Genomic DNA, 19,591 nt, shown 5'->3' on the forward strand with positions numbered 1-19,591 from the left:
AGGATTACTGCCTCAACGATAGTTAAGGAGCTGTTTCAGTAAGTATCTGCTTTATATTCAAGACTTACAGAAAATACTCACAGATGTACTCAAGCAGCAAACTGTTACGATTCTGAGATCACCATACTGCTGCGAGATGAATCAAAGATGGTATATACCATAAAACCAAGGAGTACACATCACAACCTTCTAGACTATCTTCTCACTCCAGTCCTTCCAGTGCATTCCCACTCATTTGTAATACATTCAATGATGAAGGTAGCCACTTTCGTGCCCCACACCACCACAGTTACAGACACACAACCCCTATAATGCATGATGGGAGAACTGAGGCTAATACCACACACAAACACCAGTGGTCTGCAGTGGATAGTTAGGCTGCAAGGCGAAATATACGGACACACTCACACACACGCCTGTTTATATGTATAGTCGGCTACTCTCAACCCCCACATCTTCCACGCCACCATAGTTACAGACAAGCAACCCCTATAGTGCACAGCGGGAGTCTCGAGGCTACTACCACATACAAACACCAGGGGTCTGCAATTGGTAGTTAAGGCTGCAAGGTGAAATATACGAACACATACGTCTATTTTGATGTATATTCGGCCAATCTCAACCCCCCGCATTTCCCACACCACCACACCTGCCGAAACAGAACCACTACAGTGCACGATGGGAGACCCTAGAGTCCTACCACTCATAAACACCGGTGGTCTGCGATGGCTAGTTGTAGCTGCAAGGTGAAATACACGGACACATACGTCTATATTTATATAGTCGGCCGCTTTCAACCCCCCACATCTTCCGCACCACCGCAGCTACCGGCATGCAACCACTATAGTGCACGATGGGAGACTCGAGGTTACTACCACACAGAAACATCAGTGGTCTGCGGTGGGTAGTTGTGGTTGCAAGTTGAAATATATGAACACATACGTCTATATTTATACTCGCTTTCGCTCGTTGGGGACTCTGCCCCCAAACTCCCAATTCCTCTACATTAGAAGTAGATTACGGTGACGAACCGGTACATCGTTACGAAAACAGGATAGCGTGACCAGATGGTCCGTATATTCGCGCACATATTTGGTCCAATAATAATATTCGCTTGTGCAGTATATTCAAAATTTATAGCAAAGATAGAAGTAAACGTTTCGACCTGGTGCAAATTACGTACGACTCAGAAGATGAGACATTATTTTCCTAACCAAATGGACAGCTATAGTCTTGAAACTTGTTTTGTCTATCGTGGTTAAAAGTTCTAAATTTTCGGTCCTTGATATTTTGTCGTATCTGCATCAGGTACACCGTAGATTGGTTTAGAACCTTAGATTAGGAGTACAGTGTCCTAATATTCCTTTCGTTTTTTCATTCTTACATAGCTACACAGAATCATGCATTTTGCTCACATACGACCAACGGACGATGCAACGAGCCTGCCGAATTACATGATTCTATCGGACTTATGTGTAAAACAGTAAAATTATAGAAAATGTACAAAATTGATGTAAAATATGAAAATGAAGCTCTAAGGCATAAGGGATCAAGATACGACTAAATGTTACGGGACCGAAGATGTAGACCTCTTCATTATGGGTTCCGAATGGCTTGTCCATTTGGCGATCCGACTTATCGTTTAGCCACAAAAAAACTCGAAACGATGGTCTGCACCGTCATGAAAATTGCCTCCTCTTTTCGGTAATTTTTGAAGGTAAAAAGTTAAACATTGGAACTTTTTCGGAATTTAACCGTCGGTTGCATGTCAAGACCTATAACTGTGCCAAATTATACAGACGAGGCCAGGGACCTGCTGAATTTTGTGATCCTACCTGTTTCAAGTATCTACCTCATGTCAGTCAGTCAGTCAGTCAGTCAGCCGTACGGTTTTATATAACATAGATAAGCGTTGAAGATGTGCATGTTTATAAGTGCAGACCTTCAATGGGAAATTTACTGTGGCGGAACGGTTGGTCGTATCGACAAAAGATCTGCGGCAAAAGAGGGCCATTTAGTAGCCTACATTTTTGGTCATAAGTCAATTTCTCGTACCTCGGCTATTTATGGGATAGATAGAGGGAAATGTTTCGATCTTGGTCAAATTTCGTACGTTTTTCACAAGTTGAGAAATTATTTCGCCAACTTACCAGACAGCTACAGTCTTGAAACTTGGCAGGAGTATCGACCACAAAACGATCTGACATTTTGGTTCTTTGACGTTTTGTCGTATCACCGTCGGCTTCACCTTAGATTGCTTTAGAAGCATAGATAAGGCTGAAATTTAAGTAGTGTTTCCACATAATTACATGGCGGCAGGAACAATGAAAGTCGGTTTGCGTATGATCAATGGACGTGGCATTGGACATGCTGAATTTCGTAATCCTACCTGTCTTATAAGTGTTTCTCGCAGTGAATTAATATATGGAAAAGAAACAAAATTGACTCAAATCTGAAAATGAAATTCGATCTAAGGTAGAAGGAGTCGAGATACGACAAAATGTCATAGGACCAAAGTTGTAGATCACTTCATTTACAGGGACCAAACGTCCTATCAACTTTTTGATAGGAATTACAGTTTAGGCACAAAATACCTCGAAAGGAAGGCATGCACCGGCATGAAAATTGTCCCAATATTTCCATATTTTTATGGGGTACAAAGTTAAACATTGGAACTTTTTGTAATTTCTCAGTCTTTACAGGGTAACACTATAACTGTGCCAAATTTCAATATTCTAGCACACCCGAAATTTGAGCCCGCCATTTTGTTGGCGTGGGGGAGGGGGCTAAAAATGAAAACTTTGAACTTTATGGAATTTTTCCTTAGGTTACACCCGAATAGCTATCAGAATGCCGAATTTCAAGTTCCTAGCTCATCTGGAAGTGGGTAAACATCAATTCAGTCAGTGAGTCTAAAGTCTTCTGGCTTTATATAATAGGGATATATGATATACAGTATAAGTCACCTCCTAGTTCGTGAACCATGGGCAACGGCTGAGTGACCTAGTAAGTGGTACTGAGAGTCGGGATACCAGTTGCTATGGAATGGGAGTGGGCATCGGATATATTCCGAGTCATGGCCCTCCTTGTGCTGAGGCGGCTAGGACTATACAATCCACCGGTGGTCCATAACCCGTTAGAGGAGAGATCCTCACTTGGACCATGTGTAAGTAGGGTAGCATCCTGCTTCATGAAATTGCCGAGCTTCATAGAGTAGTAAGATTAGCATGTAGTGTTGGTAAGGTACCTTCAGATTGGACAAAAGCAGTGATTGCACATATCTATAAGCAAGGGAACAGGAAGGATTACAACAACTATCGACGTATCTCATTGATTAGTATACCAGGCAAAGTATTCACTGGCATCTAGGAAGGGAGGGTGCGATCAGTGGTTGACAGGAAGTTGGATGAAAACCAGTGTGGCTTCAGACCAGATTTTCAGTATGCGCCAGGTAATTGAAAAATGCTACGAGAGGAATAGGCAGTTGTGTTTATGTTTCGTAGATCTAGAGAAAGCATATGACAGGGTACCGAGGGAAAAGATGTTCGCCATACTGGGGGACTATGGAATTAAGGGTAGATTATTAAAATAAATCAAAGGTATTTATTTCGACAATTGGGCTTCAGTGAGAATTGATGGTAGAATGAGTTCTTGGTTCAGGGTACTTACAGGGTTAGACAAGGCTGTAACCTTTCACCTTTGCTGTTCGTAGTTTACATGGATCATCTTCTAAAAGGTATAAAATGGCAGGGAGGTATTCGGTTAGGTGGAAATGTAGTAAGCAGCCTGGCCTATGCTGACGACTTGGTCTTAATGGCGGATTGTGCCGAAAGCCTGCAGTCTATATCTTGGAACTTGAAAATAGGTGCAATGAGTACGGTGTGAAAATTAGCCTTTTGAAGACTAAATTGATGTCAGTAGGAAAGAAATTCAACAGAATTGAATATCAGACTGGTGATAAAAAGCTAGAACAGGTCGATAATTTCAAGTATTTATGTTGTGTGTTCTCCCAGGATGGTAATATAGTGAGATTGAATCTAGGTGTCGTAAAGCTAATGCAGTGCGCTCGCAGTTGCAATCAACAGTATTCTGTAAGAAGGAAGTCAGCTCCCAGACTAAACTACCTCTTTACATCGGTCTGTTTTCAGACCAACTTTGCTTTACGGGAGCGAAAGCTGAATGGACTCAGGATATCTTATTCATAAGTAGCAGACATGAAAGTAGCGATAATGATTGCTGGTACAAACAGGTGGGAGCAATGTCAGGAGGGTATTCGGAATGAGGAGATAAAGGCTAATTAAGGAATGAACTCGATGGATGAAGCTGTATGCATAAACCGGCTTTGGTGGTGGGGTCATGTGAGGCGAATGAAGGAGGATAGGTTACCTAGGAGAATAATGGACTCTGTTATGGAGGGTAAGAGAAGTAGAGGTAGACCAAGACGACGATGGTTAGACTCAGTTTCTAACAATTTACAGGTAAGAGGTATAAAACTAAATGAGACCACAGCACTAATCGCAAATAGAGGATTGTGGCGACGTTTAGTAAATTCACAGAGGCTTGCAGACTGAATGCTGAAAGGCATAACAGTCTATAATGATGATGTATACAGTATATAGTCGGACACCTTTAACCCCCATATCTTCCATACCATCACGGCATCCGACACACAACCACTACAGTGCACGATGGGAGACTCAGGCTACTAAAATACCCAATCATCAGTCATCTACTGTGGGTATTTGTGGCTGCAAGGTGAAATACGCGAACACACACGCCTAATTTCTACTACAGCATCCCTGTACGCCACCCATTCTCTTTCTATATCTTGAACCTGCTTACTGTCTGCTGTTCGAAACTTCTCACTGATCATATCCATTTACTTCTGTCTAATTTCCTCGCCCTGGGGATGTTCTACCCTTATTCGTTTGCAGACAGATTTCATTTTCTCTATCCTAGGCCTAGAGATATTTAGTTCACTACAGATCAGATAGCGGTCTGTATCATCGAAAAATCCCCAGAAAACTCCTACATTCCTAACAGACTTCCTGAATTCGAAGTCAGTTAAGATATATTCTATTATGGATATGGTACCCCTAGCCTCCCATGTGTAGTGGTGAACAGCTTTATACTTGAAGAATGTATTCGTAACTGCTAAACCCATACTAGCACAAAAGTCCAGCAAACGCTTCCCTTTCCCAATAGCTTCCATATCTTCCCCATATTTACCAGTCACCCTTTCCTATCCTTCATTTCTAATTCCAACTCTCGCATTGAAATCGCCCAATAGCACTATTCTATCGTTGCTGTTGACCCTGACTACGATGTTACTCAATACTTCATAAAACTTGTCAACTTCATCCTCATCTGCGCCCTCACATGGTGAATACACTGAGACAACTCTCGGCCTAATTCCTCCAACTGCCAAATCTACCCACATCATTCTCTCATTTACGTGAAAAGAAACTATGTTGCGTGCAATGGTATTCCTGATAAGCAGCCCTACCCCATACTCTGCTCTTCCCTTTCCAACACCCGTCGAGTACACTTTATAATCTCCTATCTCTTCGTTGTTATCTCCCCTTACCCAAATATCACTTACTCCTAACGGATGCTACCCTACTTACACATAGTCCAAGTGACGATCTCTCCTCTAATGGGTTAGGGACTAACAGTGGATTGCATACCCCTAGCAGCCGAAGCACAAGGAAGCCCACGACTCAAAATATGTCCAAGATGCCCATTCCCACTCCGTAACAACTGGTATCCTGGCTCTCAGCACCACTTACTAGGCCACTCAGCCGTTGCCGAACTAGGATATGACTATATAACCCACACCATGAACCACACATGAAACCAGTGGTCAGTGATGGATAGTTGTGGCTGCAAGGTGAAATACACTAACTCACACGTCTATTTTTATATAAAGCAGGCCGCTTTCAAACCCCATACTCCCACACCATCACAGCTGCATACACACAATCACTATACTGCATGATGGGAGACTCGAGGCTACTACCACACACAAACACCAGTGGTCTTTAGTGGTTATTTGTGACTCCAAGGTGAAACATACGGACATATACGTCTATTTTTATATGTAGTCGGCCACTTTCAACTCCCACATCGCCACAGCTACTGAGATGCAATCACAATAGTGCACAATGAGAGATTCGAGGCTACTACCATACACAGACAGCACTGGTCTGCAATGGATAGTTGTGGCTGCAAGGTGACATACACGAACACACACGTCTTTTTTAAAAATATAAAATCGGCCACTTTCAACCCCCACATCTCCCATACCACTACAGGTGCAGACACACAACTACTATAGGATAGCATGGATGGCTCGAGGCTACTACCACACACAAACAAGAGTGGTATATGATTGATATTTGTGGCTGAAAGGTGAAATATATGAACACACACTTCTATTTATATGTATACAGATTGGACCACTCAATCTACTGTAAGTCATAGTGTACGATTTTGAAATATTTAAGGTACGTGTGAATTATTGTATGACGGTGTTGTAATATTCACCCTCCAAGTGGCAAACATCAGGCGTTTTATGCTTTTGCCCATTGACAACGCCTGGTATCAGGCGTTCTGACATGCTCTTTATTTTATTTCGATAATCGATTTATTATTAATCGAAATGTGCTAATTACGAGTCAAACGAAGGAGAAATGTTTGGTCATCATGAAATAGTTTGTATAATAGTATGTTGCACTCATCGAATGTAAAACGTTGCCAAAGTAGAATCATAATCCCGCTGTCTTATGCCAGTTGCTACATACTCAGCGGCCGGCCACACGTATGTCTCAGCTGAGCCAGCTATATTTAGTCACCAGTTTTCCTTCTATCAATCTGAAGTGTTGATATGTACTCATGTCAGCAATACTGAATCATTTCCTCGTTCTTCTGGCGGTCTGAACTGCTCGGTAGCGAGATACGTTTCGTGTCAGTTGCTAGAATGAAATCTTTTTGCCGAAAGGGAAATGAAGGGTTGAAACCACTACTGATTCATAAGTACAATATCTTCATGGGAGGTGTAGATAATAAAGATAAGTACATTTACCATGCCATTTGTTTCAGACTGACCAGAATGTAATGCAAGCAATTGTTTTCAAATCTCCTAGATATGGCATTATTTGATGCATACATCCTGTGAATAAAGAACACTGATAAGCCTCTAGCAAGACGAGACTTCATGGTCAGTATAGTTATGGGATTGTTCAATGAACAGTTTCCAATTCAAGTTGTGGGGCCAACAGGTCATGAGGAGGCTCCTCTCATGCTCTCGAAAAACTGCCACAGAATAACAATCGCCTCTGTGTTGTGTGCTTGCAAGAGAAGAAGAAGCAGAAGAAGTAGGGCCTAGTAGTCTACATTCTGGTATCCAGACGTGCAGCACTATGTAAAAAACTCTATTACAGAGTCATAAAAAGTCCAGTGTGCATTAAAAAGATGTTAAAGATAGGAATCCTTGAGTTGCTGGATACGGAGATTAGTATATGCTGGCTCCTTAAAGATGCTGTTATCCAATTGAAGAACAAATGAGCCGAAGTCACGTCGTTTATTTACGATTACAGTCCAGTGCGCCGTACGGCATTAAAAAGTTGTTAAGAATGTAAATCTTTAAGTTGCAGATCAAGGAATTCAATATATGCTGGCTCCTTAGATATGCTGTTATACATTCGAAGAACAACTGAGCTGAAGTTACGTTGTTTATTAAGATATTCATAGACGTAAAAACACATGGATTCTAGAGAAGGCTCTTCTGTTTTTTGGAACTTGCTTGCTTTTGCTATTTGCTTTACGTCGCACCGACACAGATGTCTTACGGCGACGATGGGATAGGAAAGGCCTAGGAATTGGAAGGAAGCGGCCGTGGCCTTAATTAAGGTACAGCCCCGGCATTTGCCTGGTGTGAAAATGGGAAACCACGGAAAACCATATTCAAGGCTGCCGACAGTTGGGCTCGAACCCACTATCTCCCGATTACTGGATACTGGCCGCACTTAAGCGACTGCAGTTATCGAGCTCCGTTTTTGGAACTTGAAGGAAGGTGATTGTTGCGCGCGGAGGCTTAAGAATCCAGAGATGCGCTACACTATGTTAAAAAAATAGAAATCCATAAAAAAGTCCAGTGCGCCGTATAAAAGTAAAAAGTTTTTAAAATAATCCTTAAGTTGCTGGTCATGGAAATTGATAAAGGCTGGCCTCCAAGCGATGTTGCTGTTCATTCAGAGATCAATTGAAATTGTAGTAACAGTATCTTCTCAAGATATTTATAAACTTGATATATATGTGGATGAGAAGTATGATGCTAGAAGAAAGTTCTTATGTTTCTAGAATCTTGAAAGACGATGGATGTTACGTGAGGTGGATTAACATATATAGAGTTAACCCTACACTGCATGAATTTATTTACACAAAATTCTGATGTGGGAAAATTATTACAGGACAAATAGATATGTAATAACACACTGACAGATTTTTTTTATGTATTTGATCACACTTGTGAGGAAAAAGAGAAAAATCAAAAGTGTGCAGAAACGCTACATCATGCATTGTAGACTACTTTGGTACAGATTTTACCACAGTACAGTATATGAGAAAAGGTATTTTTTTATCACTCCTAAAACATAGAAAGCAATTAAACTAATTCTTAAACAATTGTAAGAGATTTAGTACACTGATGGAATTTGAAAATAATATCTTGCTTTATGAATAAAGTTCTCAAATTGGAAAATAATGCCTTTATTTCAAAAGAGGGTTCTCAGATGGATACGTCATATCCACAATTCAACTGATGTGATAGATTTTGTAACAATCTGCGTTCTTTTTCAAACACAGTGTTGCTTTGCCTTTTTCTCATTAAATACTTGCGAAGGCTTTGCATCCATGGTGTTTGCATCGTTGCCTTGTCTCCATGAGGCGTAGACAATCCGCTGTTGGCACTGCTGAAGTACATTCGAACTGATTGCTTTTCAAAATCCGGTGTATATAGGGTAAAATGCAACAGCTGCAATTTTTCTTATGTTGGGCAAACAGGAGCAAGCTTTAAAACACGATACCTGGAACATGTCAATGCCCTGAAATACAATAAATTTTCAGCAGTTGGTCAACACATGAACGATTATAATCATAAATTTACAGACATTAAACATGATATGGAAATTCTCAAAATTATGAATAAAGGACCCCTCCTTAACATATCAGAGAACTGCTTTATACATCTAGACCAATATTTTAATCCAAACTTCAATCTTAGTGGAATTTCCGAAAAACCGAACATTCTTTCTGACCTGCTCATTCAGCTTTTCAGACAATCAAAATCAAGTATTAAACGTCCGATTTTTCATTCTATTTACAGTACTTTACTTAAACAATCTTCCATTTTCCCACATCCCTCAGCCCCGCCTTAATAACCTCTTCCCCACCTTTTTTTCCTTCCGTTTCTTTTTTTTCGTTCACGTCCTTCTCAAAATTTCCTTTGAACCTCACCTACCCCCAATTCTCTCTTCAGCTTATTACAACACGAAGTAATTTCGCATATGGCGTATTTTATTTAAGTATTTTCTTCCACCTGACATAATTCTTTCTTTCTTTCTTTCTTTCTTTCTTTCTTTCTTTCTTTGCTGTGTCATTCATTCAGAGTCAAATGTATGGTCCGCATTGAACTGCGAATTTCTATCCACCTTTATTTAACTCTATATATGTTAATCCGCCTCACGAAACATCCATCGTCCTTCAAGATTCTAGAAACAGAAGAACTTTCTTCTAGCATCATACTTCGCATCCACATAAATATCATAAATATCTTGAGAAGACAATGTTACTACAATTTCAACTTATCTCTGAATGAACAGCAACATCGCTTGGAAGCCAGCCTTTATCGATTTCCATGACCAGCAACTTAAGGATTATTTTAACAACTTTTTTACTTTTATAAGGCACACTGGCCTTTTTTATGGATTTCTATTTTTTTAACATAGTGTAGCGCATCTCTGGATTCTTAAGCCTCCACGCACAACAATCACCTTCCTTCAAGTTCCAAAAAACAGAAGAGCCTTCTCTAGCATCCATGTGTTTTTACGTCTATGAATATCTTAATAAACGACGTAACTTCGGCTCACTTGTTCTTCGAATGTATAACAGCATATTTAAGGAGCCAGCATATATTTAATTCCTTGACCTGCAACTTAAAGATTTACATCCCTAACAACTTTTCAGTGCTGTACGGCGCACTGGACTTTAATCGTAACTAAGCGACGTGACTTCGCCTCATTTGTTCTTCAAGTGGATAACAGCATCTTTAAGGAGCCAGCAAATACTAATCTCCGTATCCAGCAACTGAAGGATTCCTATCTTTAACATCTTTTTAACCCTTAAATGCGCAATTTATTATTTATTTTAAATACGACGGTTTTTCATTCAAAAAGTAATAGATTGTTACCAGAAAAATATTTTAAAAAGTATTTGGCAGAATTAATATATTTCAGTCAAAATATTAAGATTTTTGTGTGTTTTTTGCACAGGTATACGAAAAGCTGTACGATTAGTGTAGCTACTTGCAGACTTCAGTCTTCGGGATGTACTGGCTCACGAATTCTCTGTGGTAAACAACATTTTATGTGTTTTATATTATCTGTTTAAAGTTCACACCACTTCAGCTTATCAGCAAGAAAAAGTCATTAAAATAAAATATTGTTCTTTTTTAATACACAGTGACCCCTAGCGAGTTCGTCTGCAAGGCAGAAGTAAATGGACACCTGTAAAATCATAAAGCAGATATAACAAGCAACTATATTCTGCTTTGCACATATGCAATAATATGCATTTAAGGGTTAATGCGCACTGGACTTTTTATGAATTTTTAACATAGTACTGCACGTCTCTATAATTCTTTTCTCAATATCTCACATGGTATGTACATTTACGAGACCTTATGTGTCTTTACATTGTTTAATTTCTTCGGTATTTGTGTTTCGTTTTGGATAGGCTGACGATGACCTACTATTAGGTCGAAACTAGTCCCTAATCATATACGTAATTTAAACTCTGTACAATTTGTATTGAAAAGATGGACCTTAATAATACATTAGTTTAACTCTATTGTAATCACAGTTCAATATGGATCTATCATAATGAAACTTATTTCATTTAATGAACTGGTGCTCCTTTTCTCTGTCATTCTTTTTAAATTTACCTAAATATAAACATATTATAATAGCGAAACTTTTGCAAAAATAAATAATATAAACAAATTCATTATACTTTTGGTCTTACGTTTTTTGAGGATTAATAACTGCTTTAGTATAATCATCATCTCATTCCTTGTACATTGGAGGATAAAAGGGTGTGCTGTTTTAGTATGTATAACATATCAACGATTTTTGGCACAATTTATATTAAAAGTCTGCAACACCGGTAAAATATTGCTGCCACTACAGGATAAATGACCACCACTTCGAGGGTTAAGCTAATAGCAAGCTCAACCTATAGTATTTGAATACCGTAGTGTTAAGCACTGGAAAAACTTAAGTTGTGTGTGAATTTGTATGTGATGATGCTGGATTTAGAATGTTAAACTAGTAGTACTTCTTGTAATGTAATTCCTTTTCATTGAATTGCTTGTTGTAATCCTGTAGTTGTTGGGTATTTGTGTCTTAAATTTACTTTATCATCACACTACTGTAAGTGATCACTGCCACCGGGATATTTCCCAGTTGCAATATATTTATTAAAAATAATATGACATAATAATAAAATAGAGGCCTTTAAACATGAAGTTTATTTCATACAATGAGGTTAAGTAATCATTCTGCTAGGATCTGAAAACAACTGACTGCATCTCTGGTTGACTTTTGCTTCTGGAATCCAAACTGGAAATCGTTCAGACAATGATCTAATGCACTTTGTAACAAAATTTTCACAATCTCCAACAGTATTTTTAGATGCGTGTACATTTAAGCTTATTGTACGGTGGTTTTTGCACTCTAGAGCACTGGCTTTCTTTGGTATAGAGATTATAACTGATGTACAGTGTTCAACAAGCCATCTTCTGGTATATCTGTTTTAGTAGTTGATACAGTGCAGTACGTAAGGCATCTCCCCTCCTTTCTGTAACTCTGGAAATGTCATCAATTCCTGGAGATTTTCTTTCATGAATGTGTCGCCGTGCCTTATCAAATTCTTCCCAGAAAGTATAATTCTCAAGATCTGCTAATATGGAATCAGGAATTCTTACAGTATTACCATACGGATCTTCGATATACTGCTCCATTGTTGTCGCTGCTTCCTAAGTACCCCAGGAATTCAGCATTTCTCCCTAAAAGTGCACGAGGTTCTGTCCTAGAGGATGTGAAGCTTTTCACCCTTGTGTAGGCTTTATCTGTCCTACCATTTTTAATCAGTTCCTCCACATCTTTGCATTGCCCACCATACCATTGACTTGGATTCTCTACATAATCTTTGAATTATGTTCTTAAGTTCCATATAGTTCCTCTGTAGTTACAGATTTCCATTTCACTTTGATCTTTTCAAATATTTCTACCATGTTCCAAGGTTTTCTTGCAGCTGGCTCTGAAAGACTTATTTTGCTGCATTGCAGACAGTCTCCCATAGATTGCACCACACTGAATCAACCTCACTGGTTTGTATGGGAATTTCTATTAGCCTTCTGCTAATTTCTAGTTGGTATTTTTCTCTCTTTAATGGATAGCATAATATTTCAATGTTCCACTTCTTGATCTTGAAACATTCTAGCTTTTAAAACCTGACAATGATCATTGCTGAAACCAATGAATGGTCAAAGTTAATGTCTACACCTAGATAAGCGAGTGACTTTTGTAGTTGATTTCTATATCTATGCTTGAAGCAATGTAATCAATCTGACAGAATTTAATTAGTTGTTGGCCCTGTTTCATTCCTCCTCATTCCTCCCTTTGCTGTGCAAATAGAACAGTTAATGTTTTAAAATTTATTTACCAGGCAGAACATTAATAGACGAAAAAAGACAATGATATTTATAAATACATGGAACAAAACCATTTGTGTAGTCATCATCAATGGACAAAACTAAATAAATGAAATAAAAACCCAAAATTTATTGGGATTTGAACACGGAGCAAAAGTGTGAAGCCACAGCGAAAGCCAGTGCGCTACCACGTCAGTTCAATTTGCTATGCGTTAACAGGCACATAAAGCATGTTGGAAGCTTCAATCATCATTTTCTTGGAAATGGTCGAGTGTCAGTCAGTAAGACATTTGGAAGAGGTTAACTATAGCAAGGCAGGCAAGTGAACTTATCAAAGGGCCTAGCCAAAGTTATAAAAAGGTTCTGATAAATTTGAATAGGACCAGAATGTGAATGGTAGTTGGACTGTTGACAGGCCACAATACCTTACAGAGACACCTACACATCATGAAAATCAGTCAGGATCCGATGTGTAGAAGATGCGGTAGGGAGGAGGAGACCTCCGCGCATGTGTTATGTCAGTGCGAGGCTCTTGCAAGCACTAGACATCGATACCTTGGCTCACACTTCGTGAGCCTGGAAGACATTAGGAATGCCAACATCCGGACACTGGTATCCTTTATAGGAGCACTAGGGCTGGACTAGGCAAACCCGTTTAAGGGACACAAAGGGTCTTCACAGACCTACGTGTGAAGCCCTGGCTCACCCATTCTTTATCTATCTATATCTGTCAATAAGCCAAAACATTTGTTTGCTTAATTCAACCCCTCTTTCAATGAGTAAAGTTCCTGGCAAATCGGGTTGGTACACTTGGCGGGTTTCCATTGTCAGTTTGGGAAATGTAAAGTTTAGATTTTAAGCTCATTAGGTACAGTTTCTGTGTAAGATATTTCAAAGACAAAAGACTCTGCTGTACCCAGTTAGGATTCAAATAGGGCCATTAAGCTAAGGCCAAAAGATGTGCTTAAATAACTCTTGTTTTGTCCAGCTGCCTTTCTATTGTCATGTGTTCTTATGCAAATTCTTCGGTGGACTTACCTTGCAATTCTTTTCTTCCTGACTGATTTCAACTTTTTCATCAATTATTATTATTATTTATTTTTTTGCTATCAGTTTAACGTCGCACTAACACATTAAAGGATTTTGGCGATGCAAGGATAGGAAAGGGTTAGAATTGGGAAGGAAGCAGCCATGACCTTAATTAAGGTACAGCCCCAGCATGTGCCTGTGTGAAAATGGGAAGCCACGGAAAAACATCTTCAGGGCTCCCTCACCATCTCCGGATACAAGCTCACAGCTACGCAATCCTAATTACGTGGCCAACATACTCGGTTTTACAAATTACCTAGGGAATAAATTTTCTAAATTTCCTTCTCTGTCACAAGGTAATGTGGGCTTATCATGTAAGGGTTTGGGTAGTCAAACCTCAGTAGCATCTTTTTCATGTAAATGATGACGTGGGATTTGCTATGCATTCTCTAGGAATCCCTTGCCTTTTGTGCAGTGGTGACCTTTTAGAATTTACTACCTTCTAGTGTTTGGATTTCTTTTAATGTTTTATCACACTTAGCATGGGATTAGCCTTTTTATTATTGGGCAGCTATGCCTCCATAGGGTTCACTGAGTTGTGTAGCTGAGGATTTCTATGTATTTTAACCTCCAAATCCCCTCCAATTGATTTATAGTGCGTTCAAACCAGATACAACCTACGAGTTTGAAACTGGACTTAAAAAGCTCAAATAGACTCTGAATTTGCCAAAGAGCAATCGAGCGGGCGATGCTGGAGGTCAGTTTGAGGGCGGAAAACCAAACCAGAAGATCCGGAGGAGAACGAGAATCGTCGATGTGATGGAACAAGTGGCACGACTCATGGTAATTGGCTGGCCATGTTGCAAGAGGTGACAACAAATGGAGCTCAAGTACAGAGGAGACATCATGCAGTGAGACACTGGATTGAAACTGCCCAACATAGACCTTCACAGAAACAATCTGAAGAGGTCTACATTCAAGAATGGATGTTGAATGGCTAGAGAAGAAGAATACTGGAACTTTCATTTTTGATTGGTCACAGTAGTATTGGTACAGTGTCTGTTCAATTGCAGGCTTTCCGTCCCCAAGTAAGTTTTGTTCCATGTAACTGATTCTCTCAACATGTGATATCAGACCTTGTAAGGCAATCCAATCTGTGTTTGAGAAATATATGATTTTGAGGGGAAACTTACGTTCATCTCTTCTGGACAGTGCACTGCTTGATTACTCTGATGTCTAAATGATCTATTCCAACTTGTATTTTTATACTGTAGGGTTAATTAAGGAGAAGTCCTTTCCCCTTATCCAGCTCCTGCCAAGTTGGGGCATTTATGGCATTTCTCCACCTTCCTCTCTCCTTACACCATTTCTCTTCCATCATGTTATCCCAGTCCAGGTTTCTTCTTCTTCTTATTCTTCTCATTCTTCTTCTTCTTCTTCTTCTTCTTCTTCTTATTCTTCTTCTTCTTGCATTTGATCAAAATATTTATTTACTTGAGTGTGCCTGTTTAACCTCAATTTCATTTTATTTCATGTTTCTTCTGAGAAGTATAACTTCTTGTTTTCTCCCGCAGTCTTTTACTTAAGAATCTCATCCAGATCTGAGGCCTACACCTTCTTTCCTGCTGTGGATATAAACAAAGAACATTATTTATGTTAGTCCTGACAAAACACAGTAACCAAAGGGAACATTTCAAGTTATTTAGGTGGTGCGGGAGTTTTAACTAACCCTGAATTAAAAGTAAGTAAGTAAGGAATTAAGTAAGTCAGTCATCTCCGTACAGGCCAGAAGGCCCTTGGAGGGGAGGAAGGTAAAGGCTTCCACTATCCATAACCTCGGCACTAGGTGGGGTAGTGTGGTTAGCTCTACGCCCAGCTGCCTTTGCCCCCAGGAATTAACCTGGTACTCGTTTTTGGTGTAGGCTGAGTGAACCTCAGGTCCATGTGCACCTCCGGAAGTGAAAATCTTGTTTCTTAAATTTTTTGATTTCCTGACAGGGAATCGAACCCACGTCCTTCCAGGTGAACCAAACACACCTTTGCTGCCTCGGCCAGACAGCCCCTTCGGTATTAAAAAATTGCACAAGTTCTTTACAAGGTGAATTTGATCGGAGGCAATAAAAAATCAACTATGACAATTTAAAACCCTCTGGGATGGGACAATATTACATATTATTATGCAAAAATTTATCCCTAAAATATTTTTTAATAAAATATATATTATATTTTGTGTTCTATGCAACTTAATTTCAGGCAGATCCAATGCTGTATATAAGTTAAGATTTTAGATACAATAATATCAGTATTTGTTTAAATTTTGTTAAATAATAATTCTTAGGCATAGGTTATTGAGACATACTTGTGCGATCATTTTGTACCCTGCCGTAGAAGTAGAAAATATTTGCATGAGGGCACCAGTAATAAACGAGGAGATGGTGATGACTTCATACAGAAAGAAAGTGAATTACAAGGTTTCCTTTTTTCTAGGTCAATATTTTTGTAATATTTTTTAGACTTACAGTATTTTGTTCTTATACATACCATATTTAGGCAAATAATCCCCGCACCCTAATTTCACGAAGGCTCTTTTTAAAAAAATGAAACGAACTGAAATTCCCTCCATTGAAAGAGTAACGTAGGCAAGAACAAACATTTTTTGCTATTGGCTTCATGTCGCACTGACATGTATAGGTCTTATGGCGACGATGGGATATGAAAGGCCTGGGAGTGGGAAGGAAGCAGCAGCGGCCTTAATTAAGGTACAGCCCCAGCATTTGCCTGGTGATAAAATGGGAAACCACAGAAAACCATCTTCAGGGCTGCCGACAGTGGGATTCGAGCCCACTATCTCCCGGATGCAAGCTCACAGCCACGTGCCCCTAACCACACGGCCAACTTGTCCAGTGAACAAACATTTAATATCACTCTGCGAGATCCACGTGGTCTTTACGCAAATATGAACATGTAAATTTACGGATATAGCTCCTTTGTCTGAGATTATATGATAAAAATACATTATCACTGCTATGAAATATATTTACCAAGAAAATTAGCAAGTAGGTCTACTTACTTGAATGACAGATATTTCATTAATCTGAAATTGCAATAGGCTCGATTCACTGTAGATCGGAAGATTTGTTGTCACTTGCATCACTAGTATCCTCTCCTAAATTACTTATAAATCTGTCACACTCCACATCTAAAATACTTCTCACACGTGGTCTCTTTTTACTTGGATAGTAACACGACCGGTGGTGGATAATTCGTTTTTGGCAATGTAAACACTTGAAACAGACACACTGACACATTCGGATGTTAGTTTTGCGATACAGCAAAACCTTTAATTTGAAGTCTTTGGAACGTAGAAATCGGACTTCGAATTACATGATTTTGAATTAACCGCCAACTTGTAATTAAGAAATGCCAACCCTCGCCGCATCACAAAATATTCTAATACAAATTACTGCAAGCAATTAACATTGATTCACTGTTTAAAACTTTCAAATGCCATGAAAAAACTATTTCCAAAATGTATCAAACAATGTGCATTTACAGTGTTCAAATAATACACTTGGATAACTCACTGGCAAACATAACCTCAGGCAATGAAAGAAAAAAGAATTATTCAAAGGCAAGGAGAAATCTATGCTGGCTCCCCTACGTAAGTGCTTTATTCATTATATTACTGTACTGTATGCATTTTAGATGCCTTGTACTTGCACGGAAAGTATCCGATGACCTTAAAACATCGTGGTTTATTGAACTTTCGAATGACGAGGGGAGGAAGTAGAAAGTCTCTTGCTTCTTCTTATTCTACTCCTTTGTATTTGATGGACTTCGCTTGTGCGTTACATCCAGCCACCAATCTTATATATAATAAAAGGGAAGTTTCATGAATAAATGAGGTTGGGACAAGTTTATAAATGGATTAAACCTGTAGGATATCTCTCCCTCGCTTCCGTTTGCATTGCACTACAGTAGTGACTTTCCTTGTACGAATTCCCGCCATGGCACTTCCCAAGTTCTCCCGTAATGCCAACCATTGCCTTGTAACAAAGTATTCTAAGACCCATTAATGCATGCAATCTCCTTGATTCACAGTTTAAACCTTTCAAATGCCATGAAAAAAAAAAACCTATTTCAGAAATGTATTCAAACAAGGTGCATTTACATTACTCAAGTAACTTGGATAAATCAGTTGGCATTTACAGTTTACCGCCTATAATCTCAGCCATCCTACCGCAACAATGACTTTTTTCAACCAATCATAAGGATATTGGAACATTATACTTCATTTTTGGTGCTTGAGCAGGGATAGTAGGTACATCTTTTAGATTATTAATCCGTGCAGAATTGGGACCTTACACAATAGAAGAAGAAAAAACACAGTTCACGGACGAGGACAAATTATGCTGTCTCCCCTTCTCCTCGCAAGTGCTTTATTTCATTTTTTGGTTTACTATACTGTTTGTAGTTTTAGATGCCTTGTACTTGCATGGAAAGTGTCCGACACCCTTAAAACATTGTGGCTTATCAAACTTTCCTATGACGAGGGAAGGAAGTCTTTCGCTTCAGTCTGCATTGCTGTCTGTTTGGGCTCGGCATTTAAAAAAAAAAATTTTAATGCAGTTTCATCGACATTGAGAATATTGTTCGGTGCGTATGAATTGATTATAATTATGAGCCACGCTTTTCCACCAACTGTCGGCATTGCCAGTTTTTGTGGATTCTGCTGTTCCGCACACTGCCTGCTACGTGATATTATGGCATTCTTTAAAACTCAGAATACAAAAGAATTACAATTTCACTCGAACTTCAACTATGAAACACGCTATAGTGAGGAAAGCTACCGCTGCACGTTCCGGAAGACGCATTCTATCGTGGCGCGGAGACATTTTGAATTTAAATTACTCTGTAGAATACTTTTTTTTTAATGTAAAGGCGGTTTAGAATTAAGTCTGTTCTGTTTAAATATGACATGTGGGGACAATTTTTCTTCCATCTGTGGTTACACAGAGCATAACTGTACACTCAACATTGCTAGTAGCTTTACGTCGCACCGACACAGATAGGTCTTATGGCGACGATGGGACAGGAAAGGGCTAGGAGTGGGAAGGAAGCGGCTGTGGCCTTAATTAAGGTACAGCCCCAGCATTTGCCTGGTGTGAAAATGGGAAACCACGGAAAACCATTTTCAGGGCTGCCGACCGTGGGGTTCGAACCTACTATCTCCCGAATACTGGATACTGGCCGCACTTAAGCGACTGCAGCTATCGAGCTCGGTACACTCAACATTGAAAATTAGGTGAGCCAGGAGAGCGTTGCCAACCTTGATGCAAATAAAAACCTGCACCCCAATCGCAAAATTTTATAAAATGTATACAGGATTATTCGCGTAAATACAGTATTTTATTGACTAATCTGTCACGAAAATTCATCCATAGAAGCCTGGTTGCTTTCACTTTCTTATTTTCCTATCTTCTTTAGGGGGGGTCAGGTAAGGCCCAGATAACAGAAAACCAGATTTGCAGCTTTTGTACATAATCTGAGATGGTAGAAGATAAAAACTGC

Source organism: Anabrus simplex, chromosome 4 (genome assembly GCF_040414725.1).
Source record: "Anabrus simplex isolate iqAnaSimp1 chromosome 4, ASM4041472v1, whole genome shotgun sequence".
Taxonomy (NCBI): Eukaryota; Metazoa; Arthropoda; class Insecta; order Orthoptera; family Tettigoniidae; genus Anabrus; species Anabrus simplex.